This window comes from Elephas maximus, chromosome 9 (genome assembly GCF_024166365.1).
Source record: "Elephas maximus indicus isolate mEleMax1 chromosome 9, mEleMax1 primary haplotype, whole genome shotgun sequence".
Taxonomy (NCBI): Eukaryota; Metazoa; Chordata; class Mammalia; order Proboscidea; family Elephantidae; genus Elephas; species Elephas maximus.
Genome location: NC_064827.1, coordinates 100,688,430 through 100,708,378, shown reverse-complemented (window position 1 = coordinate 100,708,378; position 19,949 = coordinate 100,688,430). Strand labels below are relative to the sequence as shown.

The following is a 19,949-nucleotide window of genomic DNA, read 5'->3' as shown; positions in this document are numbered from 1 at the left end:
TAATGGAAAGATTGGAGGTTTGAGTCCACCCAGAGGTGCCTCTGGAGATCTTTTTTTCTAAATAATCAGCCACTAAAAACCCCGTGGAGCACAGTTCTGCTCTGACACACACGGGGTCACCATGAGTTGGAATCGACTTGAAGGCAACTGGAATACCTAATTGTGAAGTTGATGAAATTAGTCTTAGCCCCTTCCTATTCACTCAGTTGTGTCAAATAGTCTTGTAGTCTTACAAGATTGCTTGTACTAGAAAAACAATTCCCCAGCGTATAAATATTCCTAATCCCAAAAGATTCTTTAAAGCGTTCATCAAACTCAATCATCTCTTAACTTTTCTCTTTGTCTAAATCATAACTGTTATTAGCTCTGTATGATTACAAAGGATCATCATAAACTTCACAAGGATAAATAATGAGGCATCCTTTCCAAGTAGATTTGTTTTATCTCCCAAATATAGAGGAAAAATGGTCATGCTAAACAAATGAATTTCTAGTGGTGAATTATCATGCATCTAAGACTAGATTGTGGTAGGGTAAAAAGGGACCCGTCCTGGTGCCATGAAGATCGTATCCTCTAGACGATACTTTTTTGACATGGCTGGTGCCAGCCAGCAGTTTTTTCCTATGTTATATCTAAAGTATTTGACATAGAATTTGAGTTGGCTAACAAAGGTGCATTGAATAAAATATTAAAATACTAACACATAATACATAATAGTAAGAGTATGGGTAAATGTAAACTGAATGGAATATCATGACCACGAGGAGAAAGTGGAATGCAGGTATGCAAGCCATATGCCACCGCACGGTTTTTGTGGGTAGACCATCATTTGTGACCTGGAAGGCAACTTGTAAAGAAGATGTAGTCATTTACACTAGCCATGCAAGAAAGAATTTATTGGTTCCTTATGCAGCATCTTCCCCAGTGCTCAGCTCCAACCTGGGGCTGCACTGACAACAGGAAAGGTAGTCAACAATATCCCCAACAATGTCTTACAGCAAAAGCAGAAGCTGGATTTCAGTGGGCTGTTTCTTGTTGAGTTCTTGGTGAAAGCTGAGGACATAGGACTTCCAGAACCTGGTGTTAGTGGTAGCCTGGTAGGTGATCACTTTGGGTGAGTGGGGCCAAAACATATAGCTTTCCAGGGCTGTCTGTATTTACTTTGGTTTGGAACAGTGGGAACTGACTTCACTTATGAAGAGCCACAGGACACTCAATTTTTGGAGGAAACACCAAAGAGAGCACACAATGCTTCCTATTGTGCCTAGAAAGATTTGAAGAACAGGGGCCTTATCTTATTCTTGGTTTGAATTTTCTGAGGCAGTCCAGGCAACCCTGGTTGTTTGGGAGAATCATTGATCACTCTGTTAGTGAGGTGGAAACTAAGCAAAACCTAAGCTTGGTTTTATGTGTAAACATGGTCACCGTGGGCAAGGGCAGGAAAGGAAGGTTCTTGGCTTGTCAGAAGAAGCTTGGAAGAAGCTGACTTTCTGAACTGTGCCTGCCTGACTGAGGGCCAGCCCCTCCTCTCTGATGTGAGCAGGACCAGTGGCTGTGCGATGGGGTTGCCAACTCCCTCTGGACTAAACGCAGGTATAGTTACAACAGCCTGTTTCTAAATGTTGAGGGAACCTCAAGCTAATCAACTCTAAGTACAGACTCTTTTTTTTCTCGTGCATTAATTGTAGCATCTGAACATTTTTTAAGTAAGCAAAAAAGAAAATATATATATATTTTTGTGACTGAACTCTCCTAATTTTTTTTGGAAACAATACATGCAAATACTAAAAAAAAATTAAAAAGAGCCCATTAGCCTCCCTTTTTGTTTTGAAAAATATTTTTTCCTGCTTCTCAAAGTAATGCACTCTCATGAGACACACAGACATGTGAAAATTTACAGAAGATAATAAAAATTATCTGTGATTTCACCACCCAGAGATCATCACTGTTAACATTTCCTTTTATTCTTTTCTATATTTATATCCACACACCCATATGTGTATATATACAAAATATATGTTTATGTTCATATCCATAACTTCATAGATTAATAGGAAGATGAGTGTGAACCAGTGCTAGAAGTCGTTTTAATACAATAGAAAATTCCAAGTTCAGAAGGAATAATCCAGATGTGCTACTGGGAAAAAAGATGGAAAGGTGAAGAGGAGCTGGAGGATAAAATAAAATGAACAGAAGAGGGGAAAATGAAGGAAAAAGAAAAAACTAACATTGATTGGGAGCCCTGGTGACACAGTGGTTAAGAGCTTGACTGCTAACTAAAAGGTTGGCAGTTGGAACCCACTAGCTGCTCCTTGGAAACCCTATGAGACAGTTCTACTCTGTCTTATAGGGTCGCTTTGAGTCGGAATCAACTCAATGGCAACGAGTTTGGTTTTTTGGCTTAACATTGGTGGGGTGTCCACTGTGGGTCAAGACAGTGCTATGGGTTTTACCTTACATGCTGTGATTTCTACTCCCTCGAGAGGTAGGCTTATGGAGTCAGTGTCCTAAGAAATAAAAGCTCTGGCTTAGGACTCAGACAGATTTGAATTTATATTTTAGCTTTACTTTCTATTAGTTTTTTTTCCTTTTTTGTAGATTGTGGAAAAATGGATATAACAAAACATTTGCCATTTTAAATGTTTTTGTGTATATAATTCAGTGACATTAATTACATTCAAAATGTTGTGCAAACATTGCTACTATTTCCAGAAGTTTTTATCACCCCAAATAGAAATCTAGTATCCTACAGCAATAATCCCCACTCTTCCTTTCCCCCGCCCCCGGTACCCGCTACTGAACTTTGGTCTCTATGCGTTTGCCTATTCGCGTAAGTGGGCTCAGACGGTATTTGTCCTTTTGGACCTGACTTATTTTACTTAGCATGATGTTTCAGAACTTCGTTCCTATGGCTGTACGTGTGAACCACATTTGGTTTATCCATTCATCTGTTGATGGACGCTTGGGTTGTTTCCGCCATTTGGCTATTGTGAATAGTGCCGCAATGAACATTGGGGTATATGTCCTACTGGTTTTGAGCGCCATTTTTATCACCTGTAAGGAATGTTAAAGTACTTCCTTCACGTGGTTATTGTATGTGAAGCACTTGGGCCTGGCATATAGTTGTTGTTGAGTTGCAAGTTGACTCTGACCCATGTCCAACAGAGCAAAACATTACCCGATCCTGTGCCATCCCTGTCATCAGTTGCAGATTGGACAATGTTCCGCTGTGATGTGGATTGGACAGTGTTCTGCTGTGATCCACAGGGTTTTCATTAGCTGATTTTCAGAAGTAGATTGCCAGGCCTTTCTTCTAAGTTTGTCTTAGTCTGAAAATTCCCTGAAACCTATTCAGCATCATAGTAACACAGAAGCCTCCACTGATGGATGGGTGGTGGCTGCAGGTGAGGCGCGTTTGTCAGTCATTGAACCCAGGTCTCCTGCATGGAAGGTGAGAATTCTACCACTGAACTACCACTGCCCCTGCTGGCATACAGTTCCTGATGCCATCAAGTCGATTCCAACTCATAGCAACCCTATTGGACAGAGTAGAACTGCCCCATAGGGCTTCCAAGGCTGTAATCTTTGTGGAAGCAGATTGACACATTTTTCTCCCACACAGAGGATAGTGGGTTTGAACTGCCAACCCTTTGGTTAGCAGCTGAGCACTTAACCATTCTGCTGGTAGGCCTTGAAAAATGGAAGCTGCTATTGCTATTATTGTAAATATGAGTAAACTGAGAATCAGAGAAGGTATCGTGCCTAAGATCACACAGCAAACAAGTGCTAAAGACAGGATTTGAACTCAGGCCTGTTGGATTTTGGTGCTTATGCTTTTTATATTATACTAGGTCAATGGCAGGAGTCCCTGGGTGGCGCAGACAGTAAAGTGCTTAATTCTAGCCAAAAGGCTGGTGGTTCAAACCCACACAGAGGTGCCTCCGAAGACAGGCCTGGCAACCTGTACCTTGAAAACCCCAGGAGCACAGTTCTACTCTGTGCACATCAGCTCACCATGAGTTGGAATTGACTTGACAGCAACTAACAACAACGACGACTTGTCAATGGCTAAGAAAAAAGATTAATTAACTAAATTTTTTTTTTTTCCAGTTTAACATAGTTCATTTCTTCTACAACAGATGTCTATAAGGAGTGGATTCCAGTGCTTTGAAGTTCATGCTGGTCTGTTCTGGCAACTTCAAGGAAAGGGAAACATTCTGTGCTCTGTTTGGATGTAAAACTGGGACCAAGATGTGCCTCTCCGCCTGTAGTGGCACCTGCAGATAAACAGTGGGGGAAGGGTTAATGTGTGTGTTTGTTTTGCCCGGAAATGGCAGGGAATTTCACGCTTAGGGGTGCGGACTACTATTTAGCTATGAGGCTTTTTCCCACTAGATTAGGAAACAGATGTTTTCTGGTCCATTGAGGAGTTTTAAAGGCTGGAAATACTTAAGAGTTATTTTCCAGGGCTGTTGACCTCGATTCTTGGATTATGATCATTCTGGCTAGGGTTCAGCACTCTAGAGCCTTTTCTTTTTTTTTTCCAATCTGCAGAGACTCTTTTGCGTATTTATCCTAGTCTGCTCGATGTGACCTTTTAAATCCTTAATTCGTGGGGGCTTAGTTGAGATTCAGGAACTGGGATTATTCTTTTCTCTCGTTTTAAGACTCAGCAACTAATGTACTAAGGTCTTTACTCAGGTCTGCCAAACTCTTTAACTTCTCAGGCACCCCTACCTTCCTTCCAAAGAGGGCATTTCGAAATAATGAAAACAGAATCAATATCAGTTAGAATGCATTGAGTGTTTATTTTATCAGTCAGGATGGTCTAGGTTATGCTGCAGTAACAAAATCACCCCCAAATCTCAGTGGCTTAACGTAACATTTCTTTTCTGACTCATGCTGTAATGTCCCATGTGGGTCAGCAGGGGCCTTGTGTTCATCATGGTCACATAGTGACCCAGGATGATGGAGGCTTCATCTCCTGTGTTTCTGTAACCACCACTGTGAGCCCTAACCAGCTCTTAAACCTTCCTTGGCCAAAATAAGTCGTATGGCCAAGTCCTACTTCAAATGGTGTGGGAAAATACAATTCTACCTTGTGCATGGAAGGAATGGAGAACCAGAATATGTGGGAATGGCCCTAATAACCACCACATCTCCTGTGTACCATGCTGTGTTAGATGCTTCACATATATCATCTGTAATCATTATCCTAATTATGCAAGGGACTTGTTCTTATTCTCATTTTATAGATGAGAAAACAGACTCAAAGGAGTAGGGGGAGTTGTCCATGAACACAGAGTTGGGACTGAAATCCAGTGCCTGACACTAAAATTTGTGCACTTCCCTCTGTGTTAGACTGCTTTTGACAGCTTAGGCCTTGACCTTCTTCCGCAATTGAACTAGTCATTTTGATTACTGTCATCAATTTTTATAGGCCCTTTGTGGTGGTGGTGTTTGTTGCTGTTAAGTCGTCTCTGACTCATGGCAACCCCATGTACAACAGAACAAAACATTGCCCAGTCCTGTACCATCTTCTTGATTCTTGATGTGTTTGAGCCCATTGTTGTGGCTGTTGTGCCAGTCCATCTCATTGAGGGTTTCTTGTAAGCCCTATGACTGTTGAAAATTGCTCTGGGAGGCTGGAGGTGACAACTGAAGATGGCCCATGAGAGTGGTCCAGCCAGGAGCTGGTCCATTAAATCACGTCTCTGGGAAATTGGATAGTCCAGAGGTGATTATAAAAGAAAGGAAGGTCTTTTGGGAGTCATAAACTGGATATATAGTCTCCTGGGTCATTGGAATCCGAGTACTATCACATGACAATTGTGTTGAGAGCTGACACATGGATTAAGTTTAAATTTCAAAGGGACCTTTCTGTTTTATTTATGTAAACAATAATTTGGTCAAATAATTTTCTTGGGCATGACTTGGATTGCAGAATGAGAGTACAGGTGAAGTGCTGTCCCGACCTTGGGAATGTCCTGACTTGTCTATGGTCAGTGGTCATTGGGGAGCCATCTGTACCAATAGCCTACTGATGCCCAAGACCATTTTCCCTGGTTCTTCTAATGGCTGTTGCCAGGGAAACAGTGCCTCTAAGGTGGAAGTGTGTGTTGGGACCTGGAGATGGTTCTTGGAAAGTAATTCCCTGCTTGAGAAAACACTTTGAATCACAATGAAATAAATTTGAAATAGTATGTTAGTGTCTAAAGAGCCCTGGTGGCATAGTGGCTAAGTCCTCAGCTGTTAAACGTGAAGGTTGGTGGTTTGAACAGAAGCTCTGTGAGAGAAAGGCCTAGCAATCTGCTCTCATAAAGATTACAGCCTAAAAAACCCTATGGGGCAGTGCTGCCCTGCCACATGGGGTCACTGTGAGTCAAAAATCTACTCGACGGCACCTAATAACAGCAACAATAACAACAACAAACAACAAGGTTAGTGTCTCTTGTCCAGTCTTCCTATCAGCTTCTCCTTATTTTATTTTTTTTTATTGCTAGTGTTACCTTTGTTAACTTACTGAAAACTTACTGTCACTCACCTGCTGAACAACTTTTGGTGGTTTCTCATTGCCCAAAGGATAAAGTTCAAATACCTTACTTAGCAAGGCACCTGTAGCTCTTCATGATCTTGTCTCCACTGACTAATAAAATATACTATATACATAAAGGTGCTGTTCAGGATGTTTCTGTACAACAGAGGACTCATTTTCAGCAGTTCACCAAGGAGAAAGTTAGAATTCCTGACAAGAGAGGATTCGTTTTCCTCCGTAGCCAGCAATGTGCTGAGAGAGAGTAACTACAGGAAAGATGGCGGACATATGGTATTCATATTAGAGAGCCAAGGTGCTCCTGTGTTTGTAACCATTCACTACTGTAACCAACAAAGACTGAGTACTTTCTCTGGCCCATAATAAGCCAGAAGCAGACTCCTCAGATCAGACCAGGCCTGAGGAAGAAATGTTCCACCTGGTTACTGAGAGAAGAGGATCTTGACCCAGTCATTACAGAGACTTTCGCTTGGTCATTGGTTATGGGTTGTTACTACATCCTTAAGGAAGAGGAATTGGAAACTAACATTATAACCCACTGTGGAGCCTGTATAGGCACTACCCAATATGGACATTAAGTATTTTAGGGCTCTCATGGCCTAAATCATATTTTCCCATCTTTATCAAATCTTAAAGATAAATTATTATACATAGTCTCCAGGGCTGGGCGTGGCCTCCATTTGGTGACAAGTATCAAAGTTTTGGGGCTCAGAATGGGCAGGTCCAAGTGGGCAATATCCTCTCACAGTTGCCTTAAAAAATTTTTTTTTGTGGTGAAAATATACATAACAAAATATACGCCACCTCAACTGTTTCTACATATACAATTCAGTAACATTGATTGCATTCTTCAAGTTGTGCATCATTCTTGCGATCCTTTTCCAAATCATTCTACTACCATTAACATAACTTCAATGCCCCCTAACAAAAACTCCCCCTTCCTTCTCCCTTCCACCCCTGGTAAAAAAAAAAAATAATAATAATCTTTGGTTTCTGTATATTTGCTTACTTACTGTAAGTGAGATCACACGGTATTTGTCATTTTGCAGCTGACGTATTTCACTCAGCATGATTTTTTAAAAAACAATTTATTTTTATCGTTGTTGAGAGTACATACAGCAAAAACATACATCAATTCAACAATGTCTACCCATACAATTCAGTGACATTGATTACATTCTTGAGTTGTGCAACCATTCTCATGCTGCTTTTCTAAGTTGTTCCCCCTCCATTAACATAAACTCACTGTCCCCTAAGTTTCCTATCTGATCTTTCCAGTTGCTGTTGTCAATTTGATCTCATTTAAAAAAAAAAACAAAAAAACCAAGGAGCGTCTGGTGGATTTGAACTGTCAGCCTTTTGGTTCTCAGTTGTAGCTCTTAACCACTATGCCACCACGGTTTCCTGGTCCCATATAGAGGGATCTTAAAAGAGTACAATGCTCAAGGCAGACATTCTTTACTAGTTAAACTAAAATTATTGCTTGACTTTAAGAAGACTTCAGGGGATATTTTGGTTTAAGGTTTGAAGATTATCTCAGGGCAGTAGTTTTAAGGGTCCATCCATGAGTTTGGATTCCATGAGAATTTGAAATTCTGTTTTGCGTTTTCCAGCATGATATTTTCAAGGCTCATCCATATAGTGGCATGCATTGGGATTTTATTTCTATTTATGGTTGAGTAGTATTCCATTGTGTGTATATACCACATTTTGCTTATTCATTCATCTTTTGATGAATGTTTTGGTTGTTTCCACCTTTTGGCTGTTGTGAAAAGTGCTGTAATGAACACTGGTATAGATTTCTGTTTGCATTCCTGTCATCATTTCTTCGGGGTATACACCTAGGATTAAGATGGCAGGGTCATGTGGTAGTTCTATGCTCAACTTTTTGAGGAACTGCCAAACTGTTTTGCACAGTGGCTGTATCATTTTACATTCCCACCAGCAATGGATGAGGGTTCCAGTTTCCAACACTTGTTGTTTTCTGTTTTCTTGATCACTGCCATTCAAATGGAGCTGAGGTAGTATCTCACTGTAGTTTGGATTTGCATATCCCTAGTGAATAATGGTGAAACCCTGGTGGCATGGTGCTTAAGAGTTTGAATCCACCCAACTCTCCTTGAAAACCCTATGGGGCAGTTCTACTCTGTCCTATAGGGTCGCTATGAGTCGAAATTGACTCAGTGGCAATGGGTTTGGTTTTTTGTTTAATGAGTAATGGTGTTAAACCTCTTTTCATGCGCCTGTTGGCCATTCAAATATCCTCTGTGGAGAACATGGTTGCCTTTTTAAAAGATGTTCACATGTGTCTGGAGGTGTAGCTAACATGAAAAGGTTAGGGTCTGCAGGCGTCCCCTCCCTTCCTCCAGAACAGCTTTATTTTCCTCTGGACAGAGATATCTTGCAGTTCTTCCTTGTGTGACAGGAAGACTGTGTTGAGGCCCAGCCTGGAGGCAAGATGACTTCTAATGGCCCTCTGGACCATGTGTACCCCGAGCACACAGCGCAAGAAAGGATATTTCTACATCTTGCTCCAATGAGGTGGTTTGGCCTGAGTCAGGCTCTGTGCCCCCATTCAGGTCTGATCATCAAGTCCACATTGTGTGAAGGAAATACTTCCTTCTGAGACATGTAGCCTGGACAGGGGGAAAAACTTGTGACTTTTCCCAAGATGCCATGCTCAAGACCCATTTAGGACATCATCTGTAAGTAATGATCATGGTTTTCTCAAATAGCAGGTATGTGTCTATTTCAGCAATTTAAAAAATAGAACTCATAGGGTTTATCCCTTCGGGGAGCCCTGCTGGAGCAGTGGTTAAGTGCTTGTCTGCTAACCAAAAGGTTGAAGGTTCGAACCTACCAGCCGCTCCCTGGGAAAAAGATGTGGCAGTCAGCTTCTGTAAAGATTTATAGCCTTGGAAACTCCATGGGGCAGTTCTACCCTGTCCTATAGGGTGGCTGTGAGTTGGAATCAACTCAACAGCAGTGGATTTTTGGTTTTTCGTTTTTGGATCCCTTTGGGGTAATGCTGTGTGTACTTAGCCACTCCATACTTTGTGGCTTGCTTTGGAAAACACATTTTCTTTTTTTTGGAAAATGCAATAAGGTGTTTCCTTGAGCCAGACCTTTTCTTGGTATGCTTAATAGTAATTTAGCAGGAATTTTTAGCTTCACACTGTCACTTCCAGCCTCGCTGGGAGTCTGCTTATAGCATCAGAACAGCCCGTGTGTGGGAGGTGAGACTGAGAGTGGGGGCACAGGGATATGAGGCTGATTCTGCCAAACTCATGGGTGTCCCGCCTGTGCCTCACATGCCCATGTTCTCTCCCTTCCCCGTCTTCCTTCTCTTCCCTACTCCCCTTTGGAGGATATCCCTGCTCCATTCATTTCGCCTTCTGCTGTCACTTCCAGTGACATACACGCTTTTTTCAAACGATAATCTGATTCAAACTTCATGCCCTGGAGCCAGGAAGAAATAGGGTACCGGACTTAAAAAGCTCAGATGTGTCCTGCCTCTCTTTGGCTTACATTTTGTTTTATTTCCGTGGAAGGCCTAGATCTGGGTGCCTTGGTTAAATGCTGAGTCTTAGCCTGGTCAGAGAATGGTGGGGTCCGTAGAAGGAGAGGCTCTGGGTGGCTGGAGGAGGAGCCACTGTGATATGGGTCAGTGGTGATGGGACAGTGTCAAATTTGTGAGTCAAATGGAGGTTCATTGTATTTTGGAAATAATTTCCAATGCTCAGATGACAGTGAGAGAGAATAGAGCAGACATTTGTTTCCAGGACAGGGAGGTGGCGGGGCGGGGGGAGGCCCAAAAATTGTCTCTGTGTATAATTTCAATCAGTTTAAAACGTGATCTGATACAAATGTACAGTGAGCATGCACCAAGATTTATTCAACTCATTAATGAGGGAACTTGTGAGGTGTTTCAAAAAAGAATATGGAAACTTATGTATACATAGGTAATGAAACAATGCTGGAATGAGATTTTCTGAGATACAACTGAGATATATAATATAACCTACCATTTGCCTCTTAGCTTGTTGTATTGTGGTGGCTTGCATGTTGCTCTGATGCTGGAAGCTATGCCACTGCTACTTCAAATACCAGTAGGGCCACCCATGGTGGACAGGTTTCAGCATAGCATCTATACTAAATTGCACTAGGAAGAAAGACCTGAAGACCTACTTCTGAAAATTAGCCAGTGAAAACCCTATGGGTCATAGCAGAATATTGTCCAATATAGTGCTGGAAGATGAGCCCCCTAAGTTGGAAGGCGCTCAAAATACACAGTGGTCACACCAATGAACACAAGCATACCAAAATTGTGAAGATGGTGCAGAAATGGGCAACATTTTGTTCTGTTATACATGGGGTCACCATGAGTCATAGCCAGTTCAATGGCAACTTGAGTTGCCATTTAACAACAATACAAGGTAGTAAAACCATACTCTTTGGGGGTGATTTCTTCTATGGGAAACAAATCATTTATCTATCTTCTTTGAAGTTACCATCTAACTTTATCGAGTCTGGACTATAAAGATTTTTTTGTAAAGATTAGCAAATATTAAGTCAAATCAAGTTATCTTTGCTAAAACAACAAGTGTCCCCTACACGGCTTTGTTATGCTCTAGTGTGACCCCGAGAGGATATCTAGTCATCTTTTTGCCTTATTTCTACATTTTGGATAACTTTTCTTGACGTTATGTGATGGAACCACTGCAGAAGGGTTCCTGTGGTTGACGCTCGAGCAGTCTTCTGATTTCTTGGTTGATGCGTGTTCTGGATAGTTAGCTATTTTGGAGTACCTGTAGCTTGAGCATGGGGCCCTGGTGGCACAGTGGTTAAGCTTTTGGCTATAAACCAAAAGGTTGGCAGTTCGAATCCACCAGCTGATCCTTGGAAACTCTGTGGGGCAGTTCCACTCTGTCCTATAGGGTCCCTATGAGTTGGTATCGACTTTTTGGCTATGGGTCTTTTTTTTTCTTTTTGTAGCCTGAGCGTTGTCTCGAGTTTTCTTTACCTTTTTCTCTTTCCAAAGTAGTACGATGTGACCGTTTTCAGGGATGGTGGCTCCTAGGTAAGCCTTCTGGATTGATATTCTTTTCTCATTGGTCTCTCGTTTTGTTCCTGCTTTGTCCATGTTGGAAAACTTCAGTTGCAGAGTAAAAAATTGTGTCTTTAAATGCCATCATTATTGTTGGAAGGATTTAACTTAGAAAGAAACTAATATTTTTATCTAGGCCCAGAAAAGAGTTTTAAACTAATTTTGTGAGGTAACTGGTTTTAACATAAGAAATGAGTATTTTTTTGAGTTGAAAGATTTCAAGTGATATTTTTATTGCATCCTGAAGTAAGGTTTTCTTTGTTAATGGGTTGATCTCTTGTGCGTGCAAAGACACACACACATGCATTCACGTACAATAAATCTCATTAATTTAGACTTCAGGAAAGAAAAATGCAATTAACTCAGACACTCTAGATTCTTCTTTAGTAAAAAGCTAAATATAGCGAGGCCCTCTGAGTCCTTTGCAATGCCTGCTGTGCAGGCCGTTTCATATGTCAATTAATTTATTTAATTATGTTGCAGGAGCTATGATTTGACCCCCAGTGTGACAGAACAACAGACAGTTTTAATGGATTTCCACGGTCATTTCTTTCTTTTGAAACCGCTTAATCTCATGATGCTGCAAAGTCATGGTCCAAGATGAGCACTTTTGGAGAGGGACTGCCCAAGGGAGGCAGGGTCGCTGGAGGCAGAGTGAGGCTGAGACCTGGGCAGAAGGAGTTGGTGTGGCAGGGCTACCAGGGAGGCCTTGGAGCACCAGGAATCCCGTGTCTGACTTTGGAACATGAGCCCACACAGGGCTTTATTTTCCTGATAATTAGTTTGTGGGGATGTAAGTTTTGTTTCAAAGCATGTTCTGTGGTTCTAGGGATTTTTAGGGTGTCGTCGTCTGGTCCATGAGGGCAGTGGGAGTTCATTGGTAGAATTCTCACTCTCTGTGTGGGAGACCTGGGTTTGATTCCCAGTCAGTGTACCTCATGCGTGGCTACTACCTGTCTATCAGTGGAGGTCTGTGTGTTGCTATGATGCTGACCAGGTTTCAACAGTGCTTCCAGACTAAAACAGACTAGAAACTTACTGGCAACCTACTTCTAAAAATGAGCCAGTGGAAACCCTATGGATCACAATGGTTAGATCCCCAATTAATCACAGAAATGGCACAGGACCAGGTGGCCTTTTGTTGCATTGTCCTCGGGGTTGCCATGAGTCGGGAGCCACCTCGATGGCAGCTGACAGTAACAACATAGCCTGGTCTAGTTTCTTCAAACTGTGGGCTGAGGACCACATTAGAGTTACTAGGGGCAAGAGATAGTTAAACAGTGTAGAGTCCCAGTTTCCACCTCTGAGTTTTTGACTTGGAATCTGGGAGTGGACTGGAAATTTCCATTTTAACCAAGTCCGGCAGATGATTCTCAGAAGTTTGAGAATCACGGAAATGGATGCTGTGTTAGTTCCACCAGAACCTCCCATCCCACTCCTCTGCCTCTCATACCAAATAAAAACAAACAGAACATTCCTTCATTGTAGTTTTCTTGGTTTCTACTTAAGAGGAAAACTACCAGACTAAAATCATTCATACCCAGGAGTAAATGAATAAAAGACAGCCTTTCTGAGTGTGTTGTTTAGGAAAGGATTTTGTTATCCCAGATAACTCACCGGGGAGTCCCAGGGTTTATTTTGATCTGCAGCCTTGACCATTCCCCGCTGGCTCCCTGGTTTGCAGTGGCTTCGTTCTTGTTGTTAGCTGCTGTCCAGTTGTGCCCCAACTCATGGTGATCCCACTCCCAGTGGAAAGAAGTGCTGCCAGGTCCTGTGCCATCCCTATGATTGGTTGTACATTGCACTCTTGTGATCCATAGGGTTTTCACTGGCTCATTTTCAGAAGTAGATTGTCAGGCCTTTCTTCCTAGTCTGTCTTAGCTTGGAAGCTCTGCAAACCTGTTCTGCATCATAGCAACTTCAAACCAAACCCATTGCCGTCAAGTTGATTCCAACTCATACTAACCGTATGGCATAGAGTAGAACTGCCCCACAGGGTTTCCAAGGCTGTAACTTTATGGAAGCACGCTGCCATATCTTTCTCCCACAGAGCAGCTGGTCGGTTCCAACTGCTGACCTTTTGGTTAGGAGCCGAGTGCTTAACCACTGCACTACCAGGACTCCTTCATAGCAACTTATAAACCTGCAAAGACAGGTAGTGGCTGTGCGTGAGGTACATTGGCCAGGAATCTAACCCAGGTCTCCCACACGGAAGGCGAGAATTCTACCACTGAACCACCACTGACCCCTAACCAATTGTTGTCAAGTCATTTCTGGTCACAGTGACCCCATGTGTGTCAGAGTAGAACTGTGTCCTGTAGGGTTTTCAGTGGCTGATTTTTGGGAAGTAGATCACCAGACCTTTCTTCTGAGGTGCCTCTGGGCACAAACTACCAATGAATCTGTTGGTGAGCAGCTGAGCGTGTTAACTATTTGTGTCACCTAGGGACTCCAAAGTGGCTTTAGACTCCCCTTTTGAGAAGTACAAACTTTCTCTTATGCAGGATATTTGATTTAATGAGAACGTGCCTGTTGCATCCTAAGCTGGACAAGAGAATTTCCTGGGTGGGCCTGGTTCAGCAGGCCGGCCCCGGGACGCACTGCATGTGACTAAGAAGAAGTAAAATGGAGGCCAGTGTGTGGAGCAGTGATGTTGCAATTTGTACATGGGTGGCTGCCGAACTGGAGAAGCACACAGCATGAAGCACTAAATAAAGGATTCAGATGGCAACATCTTATGTTAATTATAGTTTCCTTCTTAGAAGAAAGGTCGTAAATTACGGATGATGTTACAACGTTTTTTTTTCTCACTCTCCATAGGAAGCTCTAAGAATCCTGGGATTTTAAGAGTAAAAAATTGGAGGAAAATTATTCATGAACATGGCCTGTATCTTTGGTATGGACTAGTTTGCTTTTGGTGGTGTTGTTATTGCCATGACTTCAGCTCTGACTCACGGTGATCCCATGTACAGCAAAATGAAATGTTGTCTTGTCCTGCACCATCTTCATGATTATTGGTATGCCTGAGTTTATTGTGGTGGCCATTGTGTATTTTGAGTGACTTCCTGCCTATCGAATTCATCTTCTAGCACTGTACCAGAAAATATTATGTTGTGGTTCGTTGTCTGATCTCCAGGCCTTTCTTCCTAGTCTGGAAGCTCTGCTGAAACCTGCCCACCATGGATGACCCTGCTGGTATTTGAAATACCAGTGGCATAGCTTCCAGGATCATAGCAACACTCAAGCCACCACAGTATGACAAACTGATATGATTTCCAAATATTTTCTTCCATTCTGTAGGTTGTCTCTTCACTGTGTTGATGAAGTCCTTTGATGCACAGAAGTTTTTAATTTTGATGATGTCCAAATTATCTATTTTGTCTTTTGTTGCTGGTACTTTTGGTGTCTATAAGGAAACATTTTTAAGAATGAAGATGACCCTGAGATAATCTTTTAACCTTAAATCAAAAATGTTCCCTGTAATCTTCTTAAAATCAAACAATAGTTTAGCTTAACTAGTAAAAAATGTCTGCCTTGAGCATTATGCTCTTTTAAGAAGTATCTATATGGGACCAAACTGACAACAGTAATTCAAGAGATTAGATAGGAACCTTAGTGGGCAGTGAATTTATGTTAATTGGGGAGAAAACTCAGAAAAGTAGGGTGAGAATGGTTACACATCTCGAAGAATATAATCAGTGTCACTAAATCGTACATGTAGAAACTGTTGAATTGGTGTATGTTTTGCTGGTATGTTCTCAGTAACAACGAAATAAATAAAATTATTTAAAAAAAAAAGAGAGAAAGAAGGAAGCTGTCATGGACTGAATTGTGTCCCCCCAAACTATCTGTTGACTTAGCTGGGCCATGATTCTCTGTATTGTGTGATTGTCCACCATTTTATGTGATTTTCCTATATGTTGTAAATCCTATCACTATGATGTAATAAAATGGATTATTGGCAGTTATATTGAGGAGGTCTACAAGACTAGGTAGTGTCTTAAGCCAATCTCTTTTGAGATATAAAAGAGAGAAGTGAGCAGAGAGACATGAGGACTTCATAACAACAAGAAAGCAGTGCTGGGAGCACAGTGTGTCCTTTGGACTTGAGGTTCCTGCACTGAGATGTTCCCAGACCAAGGGAAGACTGATGACAAGGACCTTCCTCCAGAGCCAACAGAGAGAGAAAGCCTTCCCCTGGAGCTGGCGCCTTGAATTCAGACTTCTAGCCTACTAGACTGTGAGAGAATAAATTTCTGTCTGTTAAAGCCATCCACTTGTAGTATTTGTGTTATAGCAGCACTAGATGACTAAGACAGAATTCAAAAACTCCAAGAAGAAACTGGTCTACAGGACAAATAGTCTACATGAACCATGGCCTTATTTATCCTGAGACCAGAAGAACTAGCTGGTGCCTGGCTGCCACTACTGACCATTCTAGTCAGGGCCACAATAGATGGACCCTGACAGAATGGGAGAAAAATGTGGAACAGACCCTCAAATTCCTAAAAAAACAAAGGCCTACTGGTCTGGTTGAGACTGGAGGACTCCCCGAGACTGTTGTCCTGAGATACTTTTTCAAACCTTGAGGTTACCTTGGAGCTAAATAAGATTGGCTCACAAAGTAATGAGTAACACCCATAAATACTGTACTCCATTAAAAAATCACCTATACGAGATCAAATGGGTCAAAAATTAAAACAAAGATGAGAATGCAAGGGGCAGGGAAACTAGATTCGTGAACGCGGAACAACCAGAATGGGAATATTGAGAATGTTCACGCATTGTGAAGAATGTAACCAATGTCACTGAATAATTTGTGTAGAAATTGTTGAATGGGAGCCTAAACTATTGTGTAAACCTTTACCAAAAACACAATAAAATATCACTAAAAAAAAGAATGAAGGTGATTCCTTTCATATTGAAATTGTAAACAGCTATTCTGCAAGCTTCTGGTAAGTAATCTATGACATTGTTTTAAAGTTTAACCCACTGGGTTCAACAGCCTTGAAAGTTCCAGAGGACTCTGGAATTTTCTGTGGTGTGGTGGTGAGGTTAATGATGATTCACACATAAGGGTTGGAATGTGAGTGGGCTGTTGGGGATCACGGGCAGCCAGGCTGGGGGAGGGAGCCACACAAAGGGCACATAAGTCACATTCTTCCTGGGCCACCAGGCGAGGAATGGTGGCTGCTTGCCATCTGGCAATGCCCTCTTGTGTTCTCCAGGAAGTGGATTCCTGGATTCCTTGGTGCAGGGAAGCACAGTGACCCAGGAAGACACTTCTCTGGCTCAGTGGCAAGGCCAGAGCTGTAACTGCAGTTTATGGAGGAGGTTGCAGGGTTTCTAAAGGGGTCATCATCCTGGGAAGAGGTCAGGTGTCTGAGGGGCAGAGCATGGGGAGGACTCTTAAAATGCAGTGTTTTGCTTCCAACCATGCCAGATGTGTGGCAGCATCCCCTCCAGTTGCCAGATTTGGGGATGCATCGGGGCAGGGTGTGGGTGAAGGGTTCAGTTAATAAATGCTTGTCTGGTGCCTAGTGAGTATTGTTGGTACCTACAGCTGGGCTCCGTGTGAAGAGTCCCAGGGTGTCTCTGAATGAGGCCAAGGCCACAATTAGCTAAGTATCCTCTCTGTACAGAATGCTGTGCTAGCAGCTGGCAAGCAAACATGCTTATGACTTGGTGATCTTTGGATCAGAGCTAATTCCTGAAAGGCAAATGGAACCTTCTGGCTAGAACTAAGGCTAGGTCATAAGGTGAGAGTATGGAAAAATAACACTAAATCACAGGCACAAAACTGGAAAGACCAAAATAATAAATGAGCTGCAAGATTGCTGAAGTTAAAAAGGGCACTAAAACCCAGTTGCCGTCGTCGATTCTGACTCATAACAACCCTATAGGACAGAGTAGAACTGCCCAATAGGGTTCCCAAGGTGTGGCTGGTGAATTCGAACTACTCACCTTTTGGTTAGCAGCCAAGCTCTTAACCACTGGACCACCAGGGCGCCAAAAAAAAAAAAAAAAAAAAAGACGGGGCCGGGGGGAGGGGAGTCTCTAGAGTCACCAAATCAAAGAAAAAAGGAAGGCCAAGGTAAGTGGCACTTTCGACACTTCTCCAGGCTCAGCGAAAGCTGATACTCCTGGGAGCTAAAATAGCAGAGATGTCAAAGTCTTAATCTCACTGTTAAAACAACAACAAAAACTAAATCACAAGGCTATTTATGACACCACCTAGGAAATGCAAAACAAAAGACTAAAATAGAATAGAAGTCCCAGCAGAATAGGGGCTACAAGGGCTGAAACACTTGCTAAAAAATTAAGATAAATTCAAGCTCTGGAATCTAATTAAGCGTGTCCTAGAGTTCTTAAGGAGACAAAAATGATCTTGGAGGCTAGAACAGGCCATCTTAACTTACATTCCTGGGAATGTTCTAGAATACATTATTCACAAGGGAATTATAAACATTTGGCAGCATATGTGTGGTAGTTTCATTTTACTAAACATGAAATACACTATACAGATGTCACATATTCACTTGCGGCTGAAAATCTCGTTGGAAGAAGGAAGTAGTTCATGTAAAGCGCTGATGTTTGGAAACATCTGTGCTATTGGATAATCCCAACAAGGTAAATTAGAATGTATGATCTGAAACAAACTTGTTCCTTAAATGGGGTCCCAAAGGGTCAGGGGACCCTAGCTAAAAGGAAGTACTGCGAGGGTGAACTTGGAGGACATACTATGTGTGTCAAAGGGCTCTGCAGCCATTATATGTCAATTTGAATACAGGCTAAATTCTTCCTCATTATTTAAACCAGATCCCAAAGCCTCACATTCCTACTGGGGTCAGATTGTTGTTGTCATTAGCTGTTACCGAGTTGGCTCTGACTCTAGGTGATGTTATGTGTAACAGAACGAAACCTTGTGCAATCCTGATCCATCTTCATAATAGTTCAGAATAGAAAAGAGCAATTGGTAGGTTTCCACCAAACTGAGCTATCCTTGGGAGTTGTTTTTCGGACAGAGAGGACGACAGAAGGAGGGAATAGTGGCAAGAATACAGGTATACTTTAGGAAACTCATTCTGCTCTCTTTTGTAGGATTAAGAGGAGGGACGAGACAGAGGAGCAGGCTGGTTAGTTAGGTAGGAGTCTCTTCAAGTTGTCTCAGCTAGAGGTATTGATGCCAAAACTAGGAATAAAGTAGCTTCAGTATGGCCAGGGCAGGCCTTGGGTAATGGGAATGGGTAACAAACTCGGCTGCTAACCAAAAGGTTGAAAGTTTGAGTTCACCCAGTGGCACCTCAGAAGAAAGGCCTGGGGATCTACTTCTGAAAAATCAGCCCTTGAAAACCCTGTGGAGTACAGTTCTACACTGACACACATGGGGTCGCCATGAGTTGAAGTTAACTCGATGACAACTGGTTTAATGTGATCAGGAAGGCCTGGATTAAAGCATAATGAGGGATATAGAATAAGTCAGGATTTAGTAAGTGTTTAGTGATGGGGTGACAAAGGAGTCCATGATGGTTGCAAAGTCTCAAATCTAAGAAACTGTCAAATGGTGGTGAGGAGAAGCAATTTTGTGTTTCTGTGCAATCACAGATGATAAGTGTGGCCTGGGACTGGTTGACTTTCAGGTGAGAAGTCCAGTTCAGGTTGTAGAGTTTGAGAGTCATCTGCTTCTAAGCATGAAGACGCACTCTGCATGGAGGCTATAGTTGAAGCTGTGGGACTGAGCAAGGGCTCTGAGCAGATGACAACAGAGATAAGAGATAAAGACCCAGGTTCAGGAAAAGAGTAGGGAGCTAAATGGAATCCAAGAGGGAAGGAGTTCCAAGAAGGAAGTGGAGGACTGATGAGCTCTCACTCTGTACCTGGTATCATACAGATATTCTCCCTGAGACGTTATGGGTGCCATGAGGAGGCATGGTTGTCCCTATTATGGGGAAGGCTATGAATGGGGAAACAGGCTCAGAGCAGGCTAAACTATGAGAGGCTAGCAAGGAATGAACCACAGGACCGAGTGAGCTCTTCCCAGAAGGTGGATGGGGAAGACAGTGGGTGAAGGGAGAGAGAGCTGTTGCATGAGGGCTTATCAGAATGAAAGGGCATTTCTGAGGTGTCATGGGGAGCATGTTGTAGACGAGGGGAAGGATCAAGGGACAAGAGAGACAGAGAAGGTGAAAGAAAGCAGGAGAAAGAATAATCAGTGGGGCTGAGTTGCAAAGCAGGGTCATGAGATGGAATCAAGTGGGATCTTCAGAATGATAAGAACCTGGAAGTAAG

At 42.4% G+C, this 19,949-nt stretch overlaps 1 protein-coding gene across 1 annotated transcript in view; it reads left to right on the top strand.

Annotated features, from left to right (window-relative positions):
• Positions 1-19,949, top strand: part of FRMD3 (FERM domain containing 3) — a 367,315-nt gene that overhangs the window by 112,886 nt on the left and 234,480 nt on the right. The gene's annotated exons all lie outside the window — the stretch shown is intronic.